Source organism: Brachycentrus maculatus, unplaced genomic scaffold, assembly GCF_059751285.1.
Source record: "Brachycentrus maculatus isolate JH-2025_06_01 unplaced genomic scaffold, ASM5975128v1 h1tg000226l, whole genome shotgun sequence".
Classification (NCBI taxonomy): domain Eukaryota; kingdom Metazoa; phylum Arthropoda; class Insecta; order Trichoptera; family Brachycentridae; genus Brachycentrus; species Brachycentrus maculatus.
This window is the reverse complement of record NW_028280977.1, coordinates 1,526,294-1,550,115: the sequence shown is the minus strand read 5'-3', so window position 1 is coordinate 1,550,115 and position 23,822 is coordinate 1,526,294.

Sequence of the window (23,822 nt, the reverse complement as noted above, 5' to 3'; positions counted from 1 at the left end):
ATCTATTGGCGAGACGAGGAAGCTTTATTTTTATTGAGCAGAAACTCTTATATTCCATATTCTTCTTCTTCTATGTTGAGATGTCAAAAAAATAATATGATAAATAGCTCCTATAATTGGAGATAATCCAGATTTGTGAACAAGCATCTGTTCACACTCAAAACGTTGTTAAGTATGGTTCATATTTATTTAATTTTCATATGGTATGAATGCTATTTACATTACATTACAAAACTGTTTTAAATAAAAACACATCCATTTGCTAACTTTATGATGAAACCCATTTATGATGCACGCGATGAGAATAATGGCCTGAGATTGAGATAATATTATTATAAGGTTGTAACATTCAGAAGACATTCCTATTGAAGTACAAACGAAGGGGGAAAGTCTATTAAATGAATAATAGTATTATCTGATGACGTTCACCGTGACTGGGTATTAGGTATTACTATCCGCGTACATTTAGGATTATTGTTTTACTAAGTATTGCACGTATTGTAAAGGTGAAACGTGTTTCCTGAGCCTTATAAATATTTATAAAACGTATCTAGCTACCTTAATGTTTATTTAGTACGTGCACAATAATGCGCGCAAAGCGTCGTGTTAACACGAAAATTATTTATATTTATTTACGGGCGGGCTTACTGATAAGAAGCATTATTTCATTAATTGATTCGGCAGTCACTTTGTGGTAAAATCTATCCATTTTTAATTAATGTTTTACTTGGTAAATACCACTATTTCTTAAAATCTACTGTGACACGTGTTTCGATGCATTCCGCATCATTTTGAAAATGATACGGAATGCATCGAAACACGTGTTACAGTAGGTTTTAAGAAATAGTGGTATTTACTAAGTAAAACATTAGTTAAAAAAAGAAGCATTATCTTCCAACCAAAATATACTAGTGATACAGATACATTTTTTATAAGTTTTGCACTTTATACAACTCATAAAGTACAAACCTTGTATTAGGTATATATATTTTTAAATGGATTGGCGACCAAATAACTCAAATTTCGGAAGTTCTATTTATATTTTAATTGTCTCGTTCATTCGTACATGCGAGTTTTTGGCACCATTCATGGCTGAGTTGACTAAGTTTTTTTTTAACAGAGACTTTTACGAAATGCATGTAAGATTTTCCCGAATTATTTTACATACTAAAAGACATTTTAATAATATGATTTGATATTTATTTTAAACATAAAAATTATCATATGCAATTTCACCAGTTAATATTTTAAGTGTGTCTAAATATTTATTTACAAATCTAGGTTTCTCCAGATAGGAGCTTCCTTAATTTACTATATAATACCATTCAGTTGTAAACAAAATATGTCTAAGTATTCCTTCTATCGCTTCGTCAAGTCGGATTTAAATTATTATTATTAAAAGAGTCATCATAAAGTAATTATCACAGGAAAAAAAGCTTAATAAAGCTGCGTTGAGGAATTATTTTTAAAATTAATTTCACAAAAAATAACACCTACAAACATGATACAAGGGGAGTATTACAAATAGTTCATCTATGTTGAGCAGATAACATTAACATTATTTCTGGGGGTGCTTTAACTTTAATGGCGTTTTGAAACTGGTCGTCGATCCCTATTTTGTGTAATATAATGTTACAAAAAAATCATGAGTATTTATTTTTACTCGAACGGGAGTAAAATAAAATTTATATAATCGTACAATACATAGTGAAACCACCATTACCGCTTTAAGATAATATAGACGTGTGGAACGAATGGAACGAGAGAATGACTAAGAAATTGTATGTGGCGAATGTGAGCGGGAGAACAGAACGAGGAAGGCCGAAAAAATACTTGGCACGATCAGATCAATCAGAATCTAAAATCTGGTGGTGTCAACAGTCTGCATAATCGAAGGGCATATGACTAGATGTATGGATATAAAGGAAGCGAGGAGTGTATGTCAGGAGAGAATAGTGTGGCCTTCCATCCTCTCAGCCTACCCCTGCGGAGAAACGGCGTGATGGTAGTAGTAGTATTAGTAGTTTAAATAATGAACGCGATTAATCGGGGTCCAGAAGACTTGTCATATTAAGAATTTTTAATTTTTAAGTTGCTTCAAAACAACGACTCACAGAATAAATGTAGGTGTTTTAATTACAATGTTAAGTATATGAATTGTCTAAATTAACGGACAAAAGCAATCATCATTTCTCAAGATGGAGCCTAAATAAGCAGTTTACATTCAATATTGATTGAGTAAATTCTCATTAAAAAAATATACATGTACATATTAAGAAGCGTTAAGAATTTCAATGCATATAAAAGACGCTGAATATGTAGAAATAATGTCATTGTACATCTGAAAGCTTCATTAATTAAGATAGGTTTTTGTCGTGAAATTTTATGAGATGAGCATCAATTACAATTTTTTTTAATGTGAAATATATATTGATTATTCGTTAGTTAATGTGGAAAATATATTAACAACTTGTTAGTTTAAAATACACGACATTTTAAATAATAAAAATATATATACTTATATTTATATTTATATATTTTTTTGATCTCTCATCAAAGATGAAGAAGAACATGGAAGTCTGGGCATTTACGGGCTGACGACCGTCATAGGCTGGTTTAAGTGATCACTTTACACACGTGTAACATTCACCAATTCTACCCATTATTGACAACCACACTACTCAAATTCTTGGAAGTTCTGTATATATGAACCAATTTAGAAACCTTGTTCTTGAATCACTAGAGACATCTATTGGTGAGTGTTACACGTGTGTAAAATGATCACTTAAACCAGCCTATGACGGTCGTCAGCCCCGTAAATGCCCAGACTTCCATATTATTCTTCATCTTTGATGAGATGTCAAAAAAATAATATGAAAATAACTCCTGTAATTGGAGATAATCCAGATTTTGTGAACAAGTATTTGGACACACTCAAAATGTTGTAAATAAAAATATTATTAAATTACGCTAGTCAAACAAAATAGCAACGAGTAACCCATTCAGAACCTAAAATTTCTCATGGCGGACAACGTGTTTCTTTACAGCTACTGTCACTCAGCATTTTCAATGTTTTTATTTGCATCGTTTTATCATAGATTTTTCATATTTTCAATAATAAAATAGCATTTTAAAATTAAAAATACCTATTAGAAAAGTGCGCTTATAATTTTTATACATTCCATTAAACCAGACTGTGACCTAGCAATGCGAAGCTGGGTGCATCTAGTTAAACTAACTTACTAACTAATCATTACGCAACTTCACTGCGGGGGTAGGCAGAGAGAACAGAACGCCACACCAACCTGTCTTTGCAAACAATCTTCGTCTTTTCCACATTCATGCTTCTCCACATATATAACCGCCGAGTATTCCAACTACTGACTTGACCACTATCAAGCATTTGAAATACTTGATCATACCAAGTTTTCCTCAGTCTTCCTCTGCTCCTATTTTCAACTGCATTCACCTTATAAATTTGATTAACTGTTCTCTCCCCATTCATTCGATTTACATACTCAAACCATCTCAACACACCTTTCACAATTTTATCGATAATGCTTTGATGCCTTTCATTCCTTCCATATATCACCATTCGAACATCTATCATACATCGTTTTGCAGCACATTCATCTGAGAGATCGCATTGCGACTACATTCAGTCCACTTTCATCCTTATTTCACCAACTCCATGCATTGGAGTTGCACCGAGTTTGAAAATATAAATGAAGAGTAGGTCAATAAATATTACGCGAATTCGAATGTTGTTGAAAAGAGAAATTTTTCTTATTTTTCCTGGCTACACTCAACTTATCGTCTTTGTAGACTGTTGGAGTCAGCTCTCCTCGTCCTCAGGTTGTAGGTCCTTCTGTCATGGGCCTAGTCCATGTCTTCGAACCATGTTTTCTCCTTGCAGCATCCATGAAATTTTTGGTCTTCCTCTAGATATCCTTCTAGGAAGATCCATTTCTATTGCCTGGTTTACGACGTGCTCGAGTTCTCTGCGTCCTACCATCTCAATTGTTTTTCCTTTACTTTCTATTTATATATATTACGCCCAGGCTTCCCCGAATGCGTGATCTCTTTATATTGTCTCTAAGGGACACTCCCGCTGACCATCTTAGCATTCGCATTTCAGCGGATTCTAGTTGCCTAGACAAGGTGCTATACATCGTCTAGCATTCGGAGTCGTATAGAAGTGCGGGTCTGACAATTGATTGGAATACTTTTCCCTTTAATTCGGGTGGGATTTTTGGATCACAAAGATCTCCCGTTTTTGTCTATCCACATAAGAAAAATGCTTAACCCTTACTGGTCCAATGTCGAATCTCATTCGACATCGATTTTTTCCTTTTAGGTCCCATGTCGGATGTTATTCGACATTTTTTTCATCATTAGTATTATTTATATATATTCCAAGCCTCCATTTTTGTCACTCGTATTTATTACAACAGTATGTGTAGCAGAGAACATTTTTTTTTAAATTGGAATTTAACTGTCTACCTAGATTTTTTTTAATTTTGGGGTCCGGAAAGGGTTAGAGGGCGAAACGGGTGAAAAAAGCTTAAATTTTAAATAAATCTAGGGCGCAATCGCTGTCACGTTGTTGATTCGTTACGATATGACCATCCACCCAATAGTGGTGATTTAATAAAACGTGGTCCGCCATGCTGGTATTCTTATTATGATGTATGGCGGACGAGCGCGCACCGGATACACACACGGACGACGAGCGTGTAGGTATACCTACACGTCACGCACACCGGCAAAGATTTAGGTGTGTGTTATATATATAGTGTATGGCGAGTGTCCGACTACCGTTATGCCATTGCAGACGCGAAACAAGCAGATGACAGCCGGCCCCGCCCCGTGCCAACGAGCGAAGCGAGCCAGGGAAGATAAATCGACCGACACACATCTTTAAGAATCCTCTATACAGCAAAATTTTAATCCATGGCATTAACAAACAAATAAATAAATAAAAAGCAAAACGAACATTCGTTAACAAACAATGCAAATTACCAAACGAAATTAAGAAAAAATTGATTATTTCATAAACAAAACGAAGATTCGTTTACAAATAATGCAGATTCTTGTTCTTCCTAGCTTCATCCCAACATATGGTCTTTGTAGACTATTGGGGTCAGCTCTCCTCGTCCTCGGGTTGTAGATCCATCTATCATATACAAACAACGTCATATACATACAATCATGTTATCTTTCTGTAGCATCCATGATTTTTTGGTACGTCTCCGCGTGTGCGGAGAATTTCATCGCAATATTTTATCTAATCTAATTTTTTAATCGCACATATTGAATGAGATATATATTTTTTTGGAATAAATTGAAAAAATATTTTAATGATTTTTTAAAAAACTATTTCTATACCTTTCAACAACTCTTTGCTTTTCAAAATCATAGATCTTTTTCGAAGAAAAACTTTTTTTTCAATACAAAAAGGTGTTTTAAGCAAAAATTCAATTACGCTAGATGTTACCTGGGATGTTTCAAGAAAACAATACGTTTTAAATTATTTTTCTTCTAAAAATCATCTCATTCTCAATACCAAATAACAACTACCGACTCTAACTACTGATAGAAAAGCATTCTATGCCATCGGTCGCGCAAAAGAAAGGGCAAGCTCTACAAATTTAGTGCGCTGGTTGCTAGCTGCTAAGATTACTTTACCCATAGCAGTTGTTGTAACCTATTGAAGTGTGAGATATCTATCAACCAATTCGTCTCGAATGTATAAGTCTTTTGGATACTCTGGACAAAACACAAACCAATGTTGAACTAAATTCTGTCAGTTAATTAATTTTACTCATATTTGACAGTGCCAAATTATTCAGATTGTAAGATACATCCACTAACATTTTTAAAAAAAATCTAGATAAAACTAGAATGCAGGAAGGACTCACAATGGAAGGAGATACACAATTTCATATTTTTCTTTATTTTTTTGGGTGTATGTTATGTTAAAACAGATTTTTTTTAAATCTTTTAAACGCATGTATAAAGAACTCCACCAACACGACATATAAGGTGGCTTGGTTAAAATGTTAACTATGTTTATGAAATTTTAAATTTATTTAAATATGTATTTACATGTATATGCTCGTATTTAGTTAACAAATAAATGTTTCATTTTGTTTCATGAGTAGTATTTTTTTTTAAACATCGTAATATTATAGGATTTTTTGAGATGAGCGCGCAAGTTGACCCTCCCTGCAACACATTAACACCACGGTCCGGGAAGAGCCGGCCCCGAAACGAGTATTGAAGTATCGGCCTGGCATTCCGAGTGGTGGCTGAAGAACACACACTCGGGTAATGGCAACATGGAGGCAAGTGTGGCCGTAGGTATGGAGCTGCCTCGCGAATAATGAGGAATGGTCCGATGGGTGCAAAACGCTCTTTGACCGACTGCTGAGCTAATGTAGGTGATGCGGGTCATTGAGATGTAGCGAGAAGAGCTTGCGGAAACGTTCAGAGATTTCACATGGGAGAGAAACACACACACATATGTATTAAGTGAGCCAAGTAATTTTATGTGCGAATGGTGATAAGGAAATAATACAAGGCTGAGATAAGCATTATCGATAAATTTAAGAAAGATGTGTTGTGATTAATTAAGCATGTGTATCGAATAGTAAAAAACGAACCGTAAAACGAAGTACCTATTTCACTTGGCAATCTACCAATTGATGTTATTTTATAAAGGCAAAAAAACATTATTTTAGTATAAAATAAATGTAAAAAAATATATAGGATTGTGTTCGTTGTTTTAAATTTCTTCTTTTTTAATATGATAACATGTTCCCACTTATGGCACATATTTGATTCGATCATCAATTTAAAGAATTAAAACTTACTCATTTAGATATGGCTTTGTCTGTTTTTAATGTCTCAATAGCTAAAAATTGCATGTTTTTGGTCAAAATACTGTAAAATATAATAATAATAATAATTAAATACAAATTTATAAGCAAACACCCAATTTGAAGTAGACAAAAATACTAATACTATTCCACTGCGAGGTATTAAAAGGTCGATTGTTTAAATTTTTAAACATTTAGCGAATAGATTATTCCTAATGTTGAACTTAAAACCCCATGCTTTTGATTAAAATACTGTTAAACTTAGTAATAATAATAATAATATACAGATTTATAAGTGAATATGTAACTAATTTGAAGCTGACCAAAACATTAATACCATACCGAGAAGTATTCAGAGGTCGATTGTTTTAAATTTTTCATCATTTATTGTACAGATTATTCCTAATGTTACGTAAGTATATGGTTAAGTATATAAATAACCTCGGGGTTATTTTTTTCATTTAATCAGATCATTATCTTCTCTAAAATATGATATCTAACAAATCGGTCATTTGTATAAGTGCCCTGTTAAAATTCCTGAGCATGCAATAACGAGCGCCATAAACAGAAAATTGGTAACTCAACACAGACGGAGATTTATTAGCGATAAGAACGATAGCTCACGTGGGCTGCAAGCTATGTCCATTCGCCCTAGGAAAATCAACATGTCAGATTTTGACGAAAACAAAATACACAACGGCCGATTATGAAGTAATCAGATAGTTATACGACGCAATCAAATCTAAAACCGTCAATGTCATCCGATACAGAATGGGCAAGTAGGCCCTTATTGGGCGGATCTAATTTACTAGGCAATGAGAATAGGATACAATCGCAACGCATTGATCTGGGAAATGTGGGTCTAGTCGTACTATGCGATTGACAACGCAAGATCCTCTATGCAAAGCATTCCGTTAGGTGGTATTTATTCTAAGTACTAAAAGTGCTATGGTAAACATAACCAACCACTTCTATAAAATCACTGATGTTTAGGCACTATCAGATAAAATAATACTGAATGTAAAAAATATAATACATACATATAACACATCGCTCACTCCTTTCAACAACGTCATTTACCAAAAAACTTGATTTTTCAAGAGATCATTTTTAAAGTTTAAAAATATAATACAATGTATTAAAAATATTTATTAAGCCACTTAATGAACTTTTTACTGTGCAACAGATCTTTTTAGATAAAATCTGGATGTTTTTTCTCCAGTTGAAAAATATTAAGTATATTTAAAAAAAAAATGAAACAATACCTTTTCGTCATAATGCAAAAATAACACTTTCTGCCCAGTAGCTGGTAAATATTAAGTTAAAAATATGCCGCTTTTGCTGGGATATAGTACATTTTCTGGGCATTCCGACAACATGCACAACTCAAAATTGACGTTTTTTGTTATATGACGTTGTTGAAAGAAGTGAGCAATATATAATAAACCATGAAGTAGTGTGATGTAAAATGAGATACCTACATATTACGATAATATTTTTATCATAAAAAATCATCTTCAACGTTTAAGGGGTGTAAATTTAATATTGTAATCAATTATCACAACAAAGACTTTTAAAAAGACAACACAGAACTTTTTAAAAGGTACAATTACCACTCTTATCAGTCAAAAGCAATCCATTCGTACAAGAATCTTGCTAGATTCGGTGAATGTTTCTCATATCTGCTTATAGGAAAATCATGAATTGATGCTTCGTTTGCAAAAATTAAATAAAAGCTGTTTTTAACATAGTGAAAGTAAAATTGTAATTAAAAAGAAAACTTTTATTTTTAATAATTGTTACATAAAATTATTGTATTTTTTTTCACAATAATTGCATGGATCAGACAAAAGCAATAAATACTGCATTAAATTATTTTGTCTGAATATAAATCAGGGTTGAAAATCGGGAATATCACTATTGAATTAAAACATTAAATATTCATAGAATTGCAATTAAGTTTGTTGATTAACGTGATGATTGAAATATCAAATTTAAAAAAATATATATAATACCACATTTTAACACAAGTTTATCAATGTAGTCCGCCTTCGTAGTGTAATGGTCAACACGCTCGGCTACCGTTCTGGAGGTTCAGGGTTCGATTCTCAGGGGGGGTCAAATAAATATAAGTGAATTTTTTACTGTAATATTTATTAAATATTACCCTCGACTGGTACCTGAAGCGGAGGGCTGATCACTTTTCCTACATGTGTTGACGATCAAAATAACACTGCGTTTATATGATGCAGTGCCCTATGCACCATTAGGTGCGGATGAGGGTTTCATTCATTATCAATGCACACATGACTAATTTCGAGAACTTCAGATGTTCTCAAACAAGTATTGTTTACATTAATAAATGAACTAATAAAAGTGGTCTTAAACTAATATATTATTTTTATATTTGATACAATAACTGATTTTAAATTTGTATTATTGTGTTTATTGTAGTAAATGCAACATCATGATATGTAGTACTTCAAATAAATCACTCCAATATATATACTGTTGATAGCAAAAGGAGCACGCCTACCTTCAATAACATATCAAGTAAAAATAATAAATATATATCAAAAAAGCGTCCTTAAAATCACTTTTACCGTGATCATACTGCTCTCAAACGTGAGGGTGCTTAACCCATATTGTTTATGACAGCCGTCAGGTAAATATTATTTTATTAAGGCGATCGAAATCATTTTTATTGCGAGTGTCTTGACTTTTCAGGCTGAGTTTCGACGGCCATAATTCCGCGTGGGAAGTATTAAACAGCATTAAAACGTGCACATAACAACGTGTTATTTTAACACTGACTTCCTCTCAAATGTAAATAAAACAATCTACCCCAATACCAAAATAATAAAATCAAAAGTCGAGGAACAGAATATGATATAAAATTTATTAATATCATCTACGTACTACTCGTACGAGCATATATAAATATAATATAAGTTAATATGAAAAAATAACGTTTCACGAGCGAATATCATGAATAAGAAATTCACTTTAACAAAAGATACTAGTATTATAAAGAACCATTCGTGTTTAAAGTAAAGAAACAATATTTTATACTCTGAATACAATTCTCATACTTATGTATTATCATTTACTTTATTTTACCGTATCTTTCTTTCACATATGTTATTTAATATATCTTATGTAGTATTTGACTCTTTATCTCGTTTTACTACTGATTTTCTAGTTTTTACAACAAATTACATATTATAATTATTTTCATGTCATAATAAACATTGTACTATAATTTATTACACACCCACGCACAGACTATGCATAAGTGAATGCATAATTATTTACTATAAAAAATATACATGTAATATGGTTGTATATTGCAAGAGTAAGATGAAAGCTGAGTATAATATAGGTACATACTACGATTGAAAAGTCAACTGCATTTTTCCAGTAGTATAAAATGATTAATTAAACACCAGAAAACGTCAGATTGTAAGCACTTTAAATGCCCAAAATTCAATATTCTACATTCTGTTTTCGTTATTTCTCAATAGACTTATTCATCTATGTGGAGATGACAACAAAAAAATCTTATGATTTATGTTAATTTGAAATATCATTGAGAATCCAACACGAACATTTTTTCGCAAGTTAACTTTACATGCATAATTCCTTTTCATCATTTTATATCCGATAGGAATTAAATGGCCTGGCTTTAACAAAGAAATATGAATGTTCACTCCGCACAACCAACAAGTATGTGCATAAACCTGAAATGAAATAATAATGGTCTCCGAACGCCGAAGAGTCGCTAAATGCGAGATAAATTCCACCGTTTTGCCTTCTGGATAGATTGTTGAAAAACCTTCGCCTTTATACTCCGGCGATCGTCTCTGCACAGAATATGAATAATCGTGATGACGGCGAGGTACCTACCCGCTTTGGTGGGACAGGGTGTGGGGGTAAGGGTAAGGGTGAGGCTGGAAAACAAAAGGAGTCACGTCCCGTGGTCGGTAGTGGGTTTAGCCCGTGACACGAGCTAACGCGGTAGGAATCAATGGGACAGAAGGACTCCGCAACAAAGAGTTATTACATGGGACGTGAATGTGACAACGTGTCGTACATGACGTTTCAGGGTAGATTGCGCTTTAAGCTCATTTATAGGTACAAATCGTATTTTCAAATACAAGCCGTTACTCCTAGATTTCGTAGTGTGTAAGCAATTGTATTATGGTACTTTACAACATTTTGAGTGTGTCCAAATACTTGTTCACAAAATCTGTATTGGTGAATGTTGCACGTGTGTAAAGTGATCTCTTAAACCAGCCTATGACGGTTGTCAGCCCCGTAAATGCCCAGACTTCCATATTCTTCTTCACCTTTGATGAGATGTCAAAAAATAATATGAATTGTATTTTTGTTCTTAATCAGTAAATTGGGTCTCGTTATAGCCTCGACCGCTAGAGTTGTAAAGTCTGAGCCAGTAGTTCTAGGTTCAACTCTGCTCTAATGCAACATGGTCGCGAACATTCGTATTTTCAAACACGAGTCGTTAAACTTTAGTTGAAAATAGTATGGAATTGAAATTTTGTGTACGCCATAAGAATGCATATTTTAAAATAATAGTGAAATCTACATAGCTATAATTTTTGTTTGCAAAATCAAGATTTTATTTATTGATTTGGCGTTTAATTTGTAGAACTCCATTTTAATTTATGTATTAATTTTTAAATCAAACACTGATTTTTTGAGTCTACTAAGTTGTATTTTATTAACAAAAACACATAAAAAATTATATTGTGACAATTGTCTCGCCTTGTTAGGGCATTATCAATTAATAAAATACAACTTGGTAGACTCAAAAAATCTGTGTTTGATTTAAAAATTAATACATAAATCAAGATTTTACTCCACTTAAGAGAATTTCGCCCACACCGCGAATATTTTTGCGACTTGTACGAGAATATGGGCTATTCAACGTATGGGGAGCTGAAGAAGGTGGCGCATAATAGACCGGAAAAGCGAAGGAAGTGTCATTTGTTGTTGCAAAACAATCCTTAAGATTTAGAACACAAAAGGGAAGGAGAATTTATGAATATTTTGTGAATATTTGTCTTATTAATGAATATTTCGGATCAACAAAATCAAAGTATCTGACTCCTAAAACAATCAAATTCTCTGACTGCTGGCGCATACTAATTAATGTTTAATTTCTTTATAGAAAAATCTATTCTATTATGCTTTTAAGAATGAATGAATTCGCTGAGACACTATTAACAATCAAATGGTCAAATTAATTAGAAACTACTAGGATATTATATTATACGAATTGTATAATATATACTAATCGGACTACAGCATTCGCTAAACCAATAAGAATGTAGCTAATAGATACTGACTAGTAATATCAAATTGGAAATAAAAATTCTTCTATAAATATGTATTTATACACACATCACTTATAATATGGAGCTTTGCATTATGCAGAAGAAAAATAGTACACAGAAAACCGTATCGATAAAATTCGTTGCGTTCCATTTTGCGTCCAGTTCGCAATATTGCTTAAGTGGCGTAATTTAGCTGTTAAGATTCGATATATAAATAGGTGTCTACACGAATATTTGTATATATATAAAGATTCTTATAACACATGATCACTTGAGTACTTTCTCCGTCATTCTCTCGTTATCCATTCGCTCCACATGTCCATACGACCTTAACGAACTTTTCTTAATATTTTAAATAATCCCTAGTTTAGCCTTACATTCCTGTCTCATATCTCCATTATCAATTATATCATAAAACGATTTTTTTTACATTTGTCTGAGGGAACGCATTTCAACGGCGATCACTCTACTCTCATCCTTCTTTTGCCAACTCCGCGTTTCGCTTCCAAACATCATTGTTGATACCAGCACTCCGTTGTGAACTGCAAGTTTAGATTCTTCCTCTACAAAATGTACGTGCGGATAGATAACTTTAAAAGAAAAACACTTGTTTATTTTACCAATTGAGTTTATTTTATTATGACTAGTTTCGGATGCTATGCTTCCGTCTTCAGGTCTAAATCTGACTAAAATATAATAAATAATTATCTGTTCTATAAATAAGGAGAGGGGTAAGTAAGGGGGAGAGGGGATTAGTCGAGGGGGTGGAGTTTTAAAATAAAGGAAAAATGGAAAGCAAAGGTGTAGAATTTTTAAACAATATATTATTCATTAAATTATTATTAGAATTTAAGTTTTTGTGTCGGGTTGTGGTTCTCGCAGACTCTTGAATCAGAATTATTCGGTTCGAACCCACTCTACCACATTTTGATACCAATTTCTAATAATTAGCCGCTAAGGCTCTCACAAATGTATGAAATTTAAGTATTTTTGTATAGAATAAAAACACAAATATTTCTCTTTCTATAAAAAAATTCTAAGTATTTCACAATTTGGCCTTTGTGTGGTGCTAGGTGTAATAATTTTAGGTTATGAGAGAGAGTTTAGGAATGATAATAATGTGCATTTTCAGCAAGAATAGGAATTCCATGATAACGTTGTCCCTATGACGATACAACAAGCGCCTTACACCGGGTGGAACAAAAGTTGGCACGATAGGTCGATCGCAGGACACGATAGCACTAAGTGCGGGGATGATAGAGGCGCTGCGGCACTGCGCGGCATGTGAACACGGATGCTGCATGTAGCATGCTGGCGAGCGGGCGCATGCGCATGCTGGTATGATCTCGTGACTCCATTAGCCGCCCAGATATTTGAGATCTTATTCCGTGATCACGACTTTATCCGCGGCCGATCGGCGCATCTCCCGCGTAATCGTATCCCGACCAACTAGACCCGACAAGTGGCCCCGTATTGGGGACGACCTACGAGCTACGAGACGACCATACTTATGTACATATCGCTCAGTCCTTTCGAGAACGTCATAAATCAAAAATCGATAATTTTCAGCTGTGCATGTTTTCGGAATGCCCAGAAAATGTACTATATCCCAGAAAAAGAGGCATATTTTTAACTTAATATTTACCCGCTACAGGGCAGAAAGTGTTGTTTTTGGATTTTGAAGAAAAGGTATTGTTTAATATTTTTTTTTAAAAACTAAATATTTTTCAAATGGAGAAAAAACCTTCAGGTTCAACCCATAAAGATCTTTTGCACAGTAAAAAGTTCAATAAGTGGCTTGATATTTATTTTAAATACATTTTATTATATTTTTAAACTTTAAAAACGTTCTCTTGAAAAATCAAGTTTTTTTTTTATTTATGACGTTCTTGAAAGGAGTGAGCGATATACGAACGGTCATATAAATGACATCTTTGTATAATAGTATCGTCAAGATGTAATCTGCGTTTTTTTCCTAAAGTTTATGCGGTAAATATTTTAGAGTATGTTTAAATTAGACAGCAGTTTGAGTTGCCTAAAGATGGTAGACTATTTTTAATAATATCCTAATAGATACACTGATTGAGAAATTGTGCAATCGTAAATGAAAATCCTTTTTTTTACCACTCGGAGTTATATTTCTTTTAATTGGTATCGGAAGCTTCAGAGGCTTCCATTCACCAATGGTGAATGTTACACGTATGTAAAGTGATATCTCAAACCAGCCTATGACGGTCGTCAGCCCCTTAAATGCCCAGACTTCCACATTCTTCCTCATCTTTGATGAGATGTCAAAAAAATAATATGACAATAACTCCTATAATTAGAGATAATCCAGATTTTGTGAACAAGTATTTGGACACAATTGAAAATGTGGTGATTTCAATTTTTTATGATAACAAATAATAATATAAAAAAATGTTATCTTTAAAAGATAACATATATTTGATTGTTCAAAAATATAATATTTTTCTCTTTTCTGACGTTACTTTATTTCAAAAACCGCATGCAATAAAATAAACAATTTGCAGTAATATTTTATAAAAATGTCATGAAAAGTAACAATTAATGAATAATTAAAAAAAAAAAATTTAAACGGAAAGAATGTAAGGCTGAGATAAGCATTATCGATAAAATCAAGAAAGGTGTGTTGAGATGGTTTGGACATGTGGAGCGTATAAGTGAAGAAAGAACGGTTAAACAAATTTATGGAGCGAATGTAGTTGGAAAAAGAAGCAGAGGACGACCGAGGAAAACTTGGCACAATCAGGTGTGTCAAATACTTGAAAGCGGCCGGGTCAGGAGTCGTAATAATCGTCGGGTATGTATGAGGAGATGCATGAATGTAGAAGAGGCAAAGAATGTTTGCAAAGACAGAGTGGTGTGGCGTTCGATTCTCTCTGCCTACCCCTGCGGGGAAGCGGCGTGATGGTTAGTTAGTTAGTTAGTTAGTTTTTAATTTAAACGTAATATACAAGTACAACCATCGTTTAAAATAAAACTGTTCACTCAATATAAACCAAACGTTTTAAGTAGATATTGCCGTATATGATCATTTTACTAAGTGCTATGTGTGTGGGGTATTCAAGAACACACGATAAAACCAACGCGAAGAACACCGTAAAAAAAACATAACTGAATTTTCAAATCCATCATTACGTTCACGTTAATATGTGTGCCATGAAATTAAATTATTTCGATAAATGTATTAGATTTTTTTCACTAGTCCGCACCGAGCCAATTATAATAAATTTAATTTAATATTGGCGGGAAATTGTAATTTCCTGATGGGCGTACTCGAACAAATAGTGATACAAGTGTTCGTCTGCACATTATCGTGAGACAAACCTTAAATCAAAACGAGTTAATCGATTTAACGAAGATTAGATATGATACATGTGGCGGATTCAGGGGCCAATAAGTGTAAGGGCATGTTTTCGTAAATACGCAAACACACAGTAAGCACGTTAAAAATTTAACTCTGATAAAAAACTCTCTTAAAACTTGATATTAAGACATGAACATATAATTAAGTATACTTTATTATTTTACATCTCATATTTTATTAATTGTTTCGGCATTAACTTTGTGGTAAGACATGTTACAATGATTAAAGAAAACACTTGTTTTTTACCACTTGAGTTTCATTAAAGACTACATGTTTCAGAAGTTAAACTTCCATCATTCAGGTCTGTATAATAATATGTATGTTATTATACAGACCTGAATGATGGAAGTTTAACTTCTGAAACATGTAGTCTTTAATAAAACTCAAGTGGTAAAAAACAAGTGTTTTCTTAAATCATTTTACATCTCATCAAAGATGAAGAAGTCTGGGCATTTACGGGGCTGACGACCTTTATAGGCTGGCATAAGTGATCACTTTACACACGTGTCACATTCACTAATTCTACCCATTATTGACAACCACACTACTAAAATTCTTGAAAGTTCTACCATATATGTATGAACCAATTTTGAAACATTATTCTTGAATCACTAGAACTTCACTATAGATATCTATTGGTGAGATGAAAAGAAGCTTTTTATTGAGAAGAAACTCTTTTAATAGTGTGTGAGGTCCGAATCCTGGATTATAATCACACACATTAGAAACGCCAGAAAATATCATTTTAATTTTTATTATTTTAGCTTATAATTTGACCAGATAATTTATTTACAACATTTTAAGTGTGTCCAAATACTTGTTTACAAATTTGGATTATCTCCAATTATAGGAGTACTCTTCATATTATTTTTTGACATCTCATCAAAGATGAAGAAGAATATGGAAGTCTGGGCATTTACGGGGCTGACGACCGTCATACGCTGGTTTAAGTGATGAGATGTCAAAAAATAATATGAAAAGTACTGCTATAATTGGAGATAAACAAGATTTTTTAACAAATATTTTTGGACATACTCAAAATGTTGTAAATTACTTTATTTATCTTCAAGGAGTCACCTCTCCAACGATGATGGCTTGGAATTAATGAAATTCGGGGTAGTGAGCAGTCAAACGCCCACAAGGTGTTTTTTTATGGCGCAATATATATATATATATATATATATATATATATATATATATATATATATATATATATATATATATATATATATATATATATATATATATATATATATATATATTTGTATTTATATATATATGTATATATATATATATACATAATAAACAACGTCTACAAACTATTGGACCCTCGTCCAAGTAAAAAATTGGAAAAATAAGGATGTGTAAATCGTAGTTAAAATAGTATTTTTGCTTGATTTTAGTTAAAACACATTTAATGATTAAACACAGTTTTTTTCATTAAATGTTATAAAAATATCTGGATTACAACACATTTAACAAAAACATAATTATCTCTTTTCAGTAATTCGTGGACTTGCACTGATTGACCAACGAAACCTCCATATATCCATCTCACTGAATGACTGATTGGATACCGGCTTACCTTATATAAATAAAGAGGAAATTGATCTTTAACTATCTTGATTCGAGATGATAGGGCAGCCACATTTACCTGAAAGGAAAAAAATTGTTATAATTATTAATGAATGGCCACCACGCATTTGATAGTTGGTCGTTAAGATAACGAGGTTGAAAGAATGCACGAAAAGGGGTGTTTCTCCTAATCAAAAGGCCGATTGGTATTTTAAATCATTCTAACTTCTAGAGTTAAGGGTAAATATATCGGCCAAAGATTACGATGTGTGATAAATTAATATTTTTCTTCTACTTTTTGTAACCCTTAATCTCTCTCTGGTCTCAATCCTACGGATTGGTCTTTAGCAACAGATGACATCTCTTTCGCCATTCTCGCCTATTTTCGGAAGTCATCTTCAGCTCCTCATACGTCGACCAGCCCATGTCTTCGTATAAGTCGCTTCCTAACCTTTACTTAATCAAAGTAAAGGTAAGGTTTATAGTATGCACATTACAGCATCAAAACTATGCAGTATTGATTTGACCATTAGTCTCATGGAGGCAAGGTGATCAGACCTGCACTTCAGGTACTAGTCCAGGGTAAACCAACAACCCGATAGTTTTTACCACTTTCATTTTCTTAGACCAGCGACCAGGTTTCGTTGTTAACGATATCATCAGACTAATGATGTCAGTATAAGAGTGAAAAAATCACTGATAGTTATCGAGACCCTCTAAGAATAAAATAAAGCACCTCATAAGTGATAGCCAAACACGGCAACAACTACATTCAGCCAAACACGGTAACAACTCGAAAACTACATTCAAGAAGTAGGTATACACAGTTCACAGCTATTACAAAACCTCCTATAACGTTGAGATAGGTACCGCAGTATCAGAGGGAATGTTTTAAGTGGTTATTTTTTTTTAATTGTATTTTTACATTTTGACCAGCGGAAAAGACTGAAATAAGTCATTTAAAATTGAAATACAATTTAAAACACTAACCTTTACAACGTTCTCATTCATAAACGCGGTAAATATATCATCGTTATCGTTACTGTAACTTTTAATGATTTTGAATAATTTTGAGAAACATATAAACTTGTAATTTTGTTCCAGATATTTTCGGTTGTATGAATAATAATAATCGTATGAGTACGATTACGTACAAGTGTGTGAGTGCTATCCCGGCGCTATCAGATTGGGAAGAGAAAAAGGGTATGTGTAAAGTAACAACATATAAACAGTCGATACAATTATCAGTTAGCCGGAGAGGTAGCGTGGACCCATTATGCAGAATAAAATATTTAATTAAGTTCTCGACATAATCGCGCGAGAACGCCAATACAAATAATAATAATCGCAGAAATGTTCCGAGAAACGCAGATTATCGGATAAGTGAGGCGAGGAAATGGACTAGAATCAAAGCCGAGGTACAAATTGGACGCCTAACGCTTCCGAGTACCGTGACGGGCAGATTGAACAAACGTCTCGTAAGGGCGCTTGTGCACTACACGGAATTATACTGTCCGGCAGTCCGGGTAGCATGAAAAAACGAATCATTGGCTTGCGAACTTGTCCGTCTTTCTCCGGATCAACTCGATGACATGAACTCGATCACGCTAAATTGTCGTGGTCGCTTTTATTTGAAAAAGACTGCCGGGTATTTTTTTATATTTTTTTTGATAAACCCACCATCCAACCCAAGCGGTTATAAATGGTCGACTGCCGGACATTTTTAGAAAGCTGTTCCACCACATGCCCAGATCTGATACAGAAGCATCTAGGCTTCTTGACAGATCTGCTCTTGCTAAGCAATTTTTTTTAAACTAAGTTGCGAAATTTATTGAAAATGTGAAACAATATAAAATTGTATCCCGATTTTACTGTGAATTTACATTTAAAAGCTTTCAATATACCTGTCTCTGCCAATCAAAATAAATACAAGATTGTAAGTCCATCACCATTTTTTCTAGATGTACCCCTGTGTAGTCAGTGAAAGGGATTAATGTTTAGTTCAATTAGTCAGCTTGATCCGATTTTTTTTCTGTATGTCCATCGTTTGTTAGGATTATGATAGGCGTGTGTCAAGAAAAAATATATGTGTATGTGTGTATATACGTATATATATATATATATATATATATATATATATATATATATATATATATATATATATATATATATATATATATATATATATATATATATATATATATATATATATATATATATATATATATATATATATATATATATATATATATATATATATATATATATATATATATATATATATATATATATATATATATATATATATATATATATATATATATATATATATATATATATATATATATATATATATATATATATATATATATATATATATATATACATATATATATACATATATATGTGTCGTTACTTGTGAAAGGGATCCGAAATAGTGTCAATGAATAATGGTTGAGTGGAAATGCGATGACTGACCATTTTCTGTAAATGTCTTTGCACTGTTCCGTGTCTGTCTGCTGTGCTGGTTGGGGGTTGTGGGCGTCTGTGTACCGGCCAACGTCGAGTCGACTGCCAGACAGTAAAATTCCATATGGTGCACAAGCGCCCTAAGGCCTCGCCATCATACCGGGCCTCTCGTCATTCCGGCTAAGTAAACATATCCCGCCTATATGTCAAATGTGCATCACCTCCTCGCCCCTTCTCTATTATGTTCTCCTGTGCTCTTCGATACGAATCCCCGGTGGTTGTGTCCTTATTCATTGGTCGTGTTTACGCTGGCCATTGTAAAAATTACAATAATGCATTTCGCGGGAAGTCCAAACGTGCACATTCCGGTATTACCTTTGTTGTACCGAATATTATAGCCGCGTCAGAATGGCTTTTTTCACACCGAAGGAATTCGGAACACAGAACATCCTATAATAATAACAACACCTCCATACATTATGTACGTATAACATATCGAATATGTTGGAGTTTTTATTATAAATTATTAGTTGAAACAGATTTTTGGCGACGGCGCATTTTTTCGGCATTGATTGGTTCAAATTACCAAGTCAAATTAAAAGATATGCATATGAGGTGTGCTCACTATGGCGGATAATAAATGCAGCCATATGCGATAATGATCATTTAATAATACGCGAATAATTGAGTGGTACGGGTGGTGGGTGAACTGTTAAAGTTTTTTGGCATTATGCATGTAAGCTGATTAGATTACCTGTTAGCTATTAATCCTTCGTTACTTCGAATTTTTATTTGATAATTCTCTGACATTTTCTTCAACATTTTGTTTCAAGTCGAATTCGAATGAAAGATTACGGATAATCCGTGGTGGCGTTATTTTAATCGCATTAATTTCACCGATTAATAAAATGTAAAATATCGTTTATTAAATCGTGCCGTGTTCGCCGAGTTGATACATTTTTTATGTTAACAGTTTAAAATAAATATTTCATAATAGTATGAATTAAATCTACTATAAACATTTGGAATTTGACGAAAATATATATTTGAAAACCTTGATACAATATAATTAAAAGTTTGACGAAATACAAAAAAAGGTACGGAATATAAAGGTATTATCGTTTATAAGAGGTATAATTAAGTTTTCCCTCTATCATTCCCAAGATTAATAAGAGATACTTTCGACGAAATTAAATCGGCTAAACAATTACTTTAATCGATTTTAAATTCTTGAACGTCTCCCAAATCATAAATCTAGGTGAACTATTATTTATCTCCCCGATAAACAATTGAGCAGGGCTGTTCAAATTATCAAACCTTTAATTTGTAAATCCCAGTTTTTCGTATTTTTACTCAGAGTTTGTAAAAAAATAAGCAGTATATAATCGCTTTTTGAACATTAGGTTTTAACGTCTTTTTAAAATCCTGAAAAATTACTAGTGAAAAAAAATTAATCACATTTAATAAGACTTTTTAAATGGAGTTTTTTTAAATATTAATTTTTACTGGAACATTGCACTCTTTGGATTATTCATAACCGTTAGAGCTAAAATAGGTATAAAATATACTTATTTGTTTTTCAGGCTTGTTAACCATAATCTTATGTTCCAAAATGAGTAATGGAAATTACTCATCGGAAATATTATATATGTGACTAATGTATGTAGTATGTTTAAATTAATAAATATGGAACCTCTCACAACGAGAAAATTTCATAATAACACTCGTTATAAAGAAAAATGTATAAAAAAATTAATAATTATATTATAATATAATTATATTTTTCAACTCCTGACCTTTCAATAACACTTTTCTTTTCAAAAACATTTAGTTATTTCGAAGAAAAACTTATTTTGTCATTGCAAAAACGACATTTTAAGAAAAAAAATATTTACTTAAGAATTTACCTGGATTTAGAGAAAATAAAGTTGCGACTTAGCGAATTCATTCATTCAAACCCTTATCCGCACCCTATGGTGCATAGGGCACTACATCATATAAACGCAGTGTTATCTTGATCATTGACATATGAAGGAAAGGTGATCAGCCCTCCGCTTCAGGTACCAGTCCAGGGTAATATTGAATACATATTACAGTGAAAAAATCACTAATATTTATTTGATCCCCCCTGGGAATCGTACCCGGGACCTCCAGTATGGTAGCCGAGCGTGCTGACCATTACACTACGGAGGCGGACAAAGCGGCGGACTTAGCGAATACTTGGCCTTAAAGTATTTATCGATGAAGATAACGCCGCATTGTTGCAAAACAATAAAAGATAAGTAATGTAATAAAAAAATGCAATACATAGCAAGAAATTTGAAGTCGGCATATAGCGTAAGTGTTATACTATATTACATGGGTGTAATATAAAAAACGGCTTTGCAAAAATGCTTTTAGCATCATTTCGTTTATCGTAAAATCCCTTGCGTTGGAGATCTCTGCCAGTTCGCACGAACGGCCGGAGACTGAAGGCAGTCTGGACGAAGGAGATGCGCGACGAACAATACCACACGATAATGGATGGACCAGCGGACCCGTAATAGGTGTTCCGTCCACTATCCTCCCCGCGCACTCTGCCGATTCCTTTATAATAACAGGGGTAGCGAGCCCCGGGGATGGATAGATTACCGGGCAGGGCAGAAAAAATGGAAACGTTTAAAAAGTTATTTTTACCTGAGAGAGCTCGATCAACTATTCGGGAACCGTAATAGTATAGTCTGTTCGTCACGCTAAAAATATTTATTATTTATTAATGTTTTACTTAGTAGATACCACAATCTCTAATCTACTGTGACACGTGTTTCGATGCATTCCGCATCATTTTCGAACACCGTTTATCAATAACAATAATTATAATAGTAAAATAACTCAAAACTGCATTAAATGTTAATTGATTTTACTCTATCTTATAAATTCATCATCACACGTATCATATATAACTATTTTTTTAAATGACAAATAAATAAATTAACTGCGTTACAGTTTACAAAGCAATAATAAAATAGCATAATATCTCGAATAAACTTAGAGAACAAAAGGTGTGTTGAGATGGTTTGGCCATGCGAATCGAATGAGTGAAGAAAGAAAAGTAAAACAAATCAATGAGGCGAATGTGGTTTGTAATAAAAGCAAATGAAAACGGAGGGAAACTTGGCATAATCAAGTATTTAAAATATTAAAAATTATTAAAGTGAAAAACGTGGCATGATTAAGTATTTCAAATACTTGAAAGTGGTTAGGTCAGGAGTCGGAATAATCGGCGCGTGTGTATAAGGAGGCGCAAGAATGTGGAAGAGGCGAAGATTTTTTACAAAGAAAAATTGGTATAGCGTTTTATTCTCTCTGCCTACTCTTGCGGGAGAGCGGCGTGATGTCTAGTTAGTTAGTTAGTTAGTTTTAAAATGAATATATATTTCTATAAGTGTGTGTGTGCGCCCGTATTTATATAAAAATACTAATCAAGCTAAAACAATAGTAAGAGCATATTTTTTAAATTACTTTCTATGTTTAATTATAAGCGCTTTGTCACGATGATGAAATATATTTTAAATGGATTCCGTAATGTACTGATATTAAATTGAGCAAATTTATTTTTATAGCAAATATATGAGGCGTCGTCAATTTATGTAAATAAACGTACGTAAATATTATTCAAGGCGGAAATCCCAAAATGAAAATAATCAAACCGAACCGACTATACAAAATAGAGGCTTACACATAGTTCCTTGAATTGAGTTCACCCTTACAACTACCGTACTAATGGCGTGGATACGCCTCGAATCGCAAACACTGCGCCGAACAATGCAGGTATTGTAAATATTTCCTAGGTCCTTTATACCCCAACCGTGTTACGAATCCATCGAAAGTGTAAGAAAATCGCGTGAAATCGTAAATGCCATCAAATACTCTATGCGACAATCCAACAGGTGAAAAGGGCGTATTGAAATATCTCTCATACGTTATATGGAGGCTTTTCAATGCGTGAATAGACATGAATTACGTTGTCAATTTATAATCGTTAGTTTATTGTATTGTGACACCGTGACACGTATGTAATATGTAAGAAAAGTTGTAGTCGACGTCAAAATTTATATTATTATTAATTCGTACATCAATAACCAATTCAAATATTTCATAGTCGAATAATTA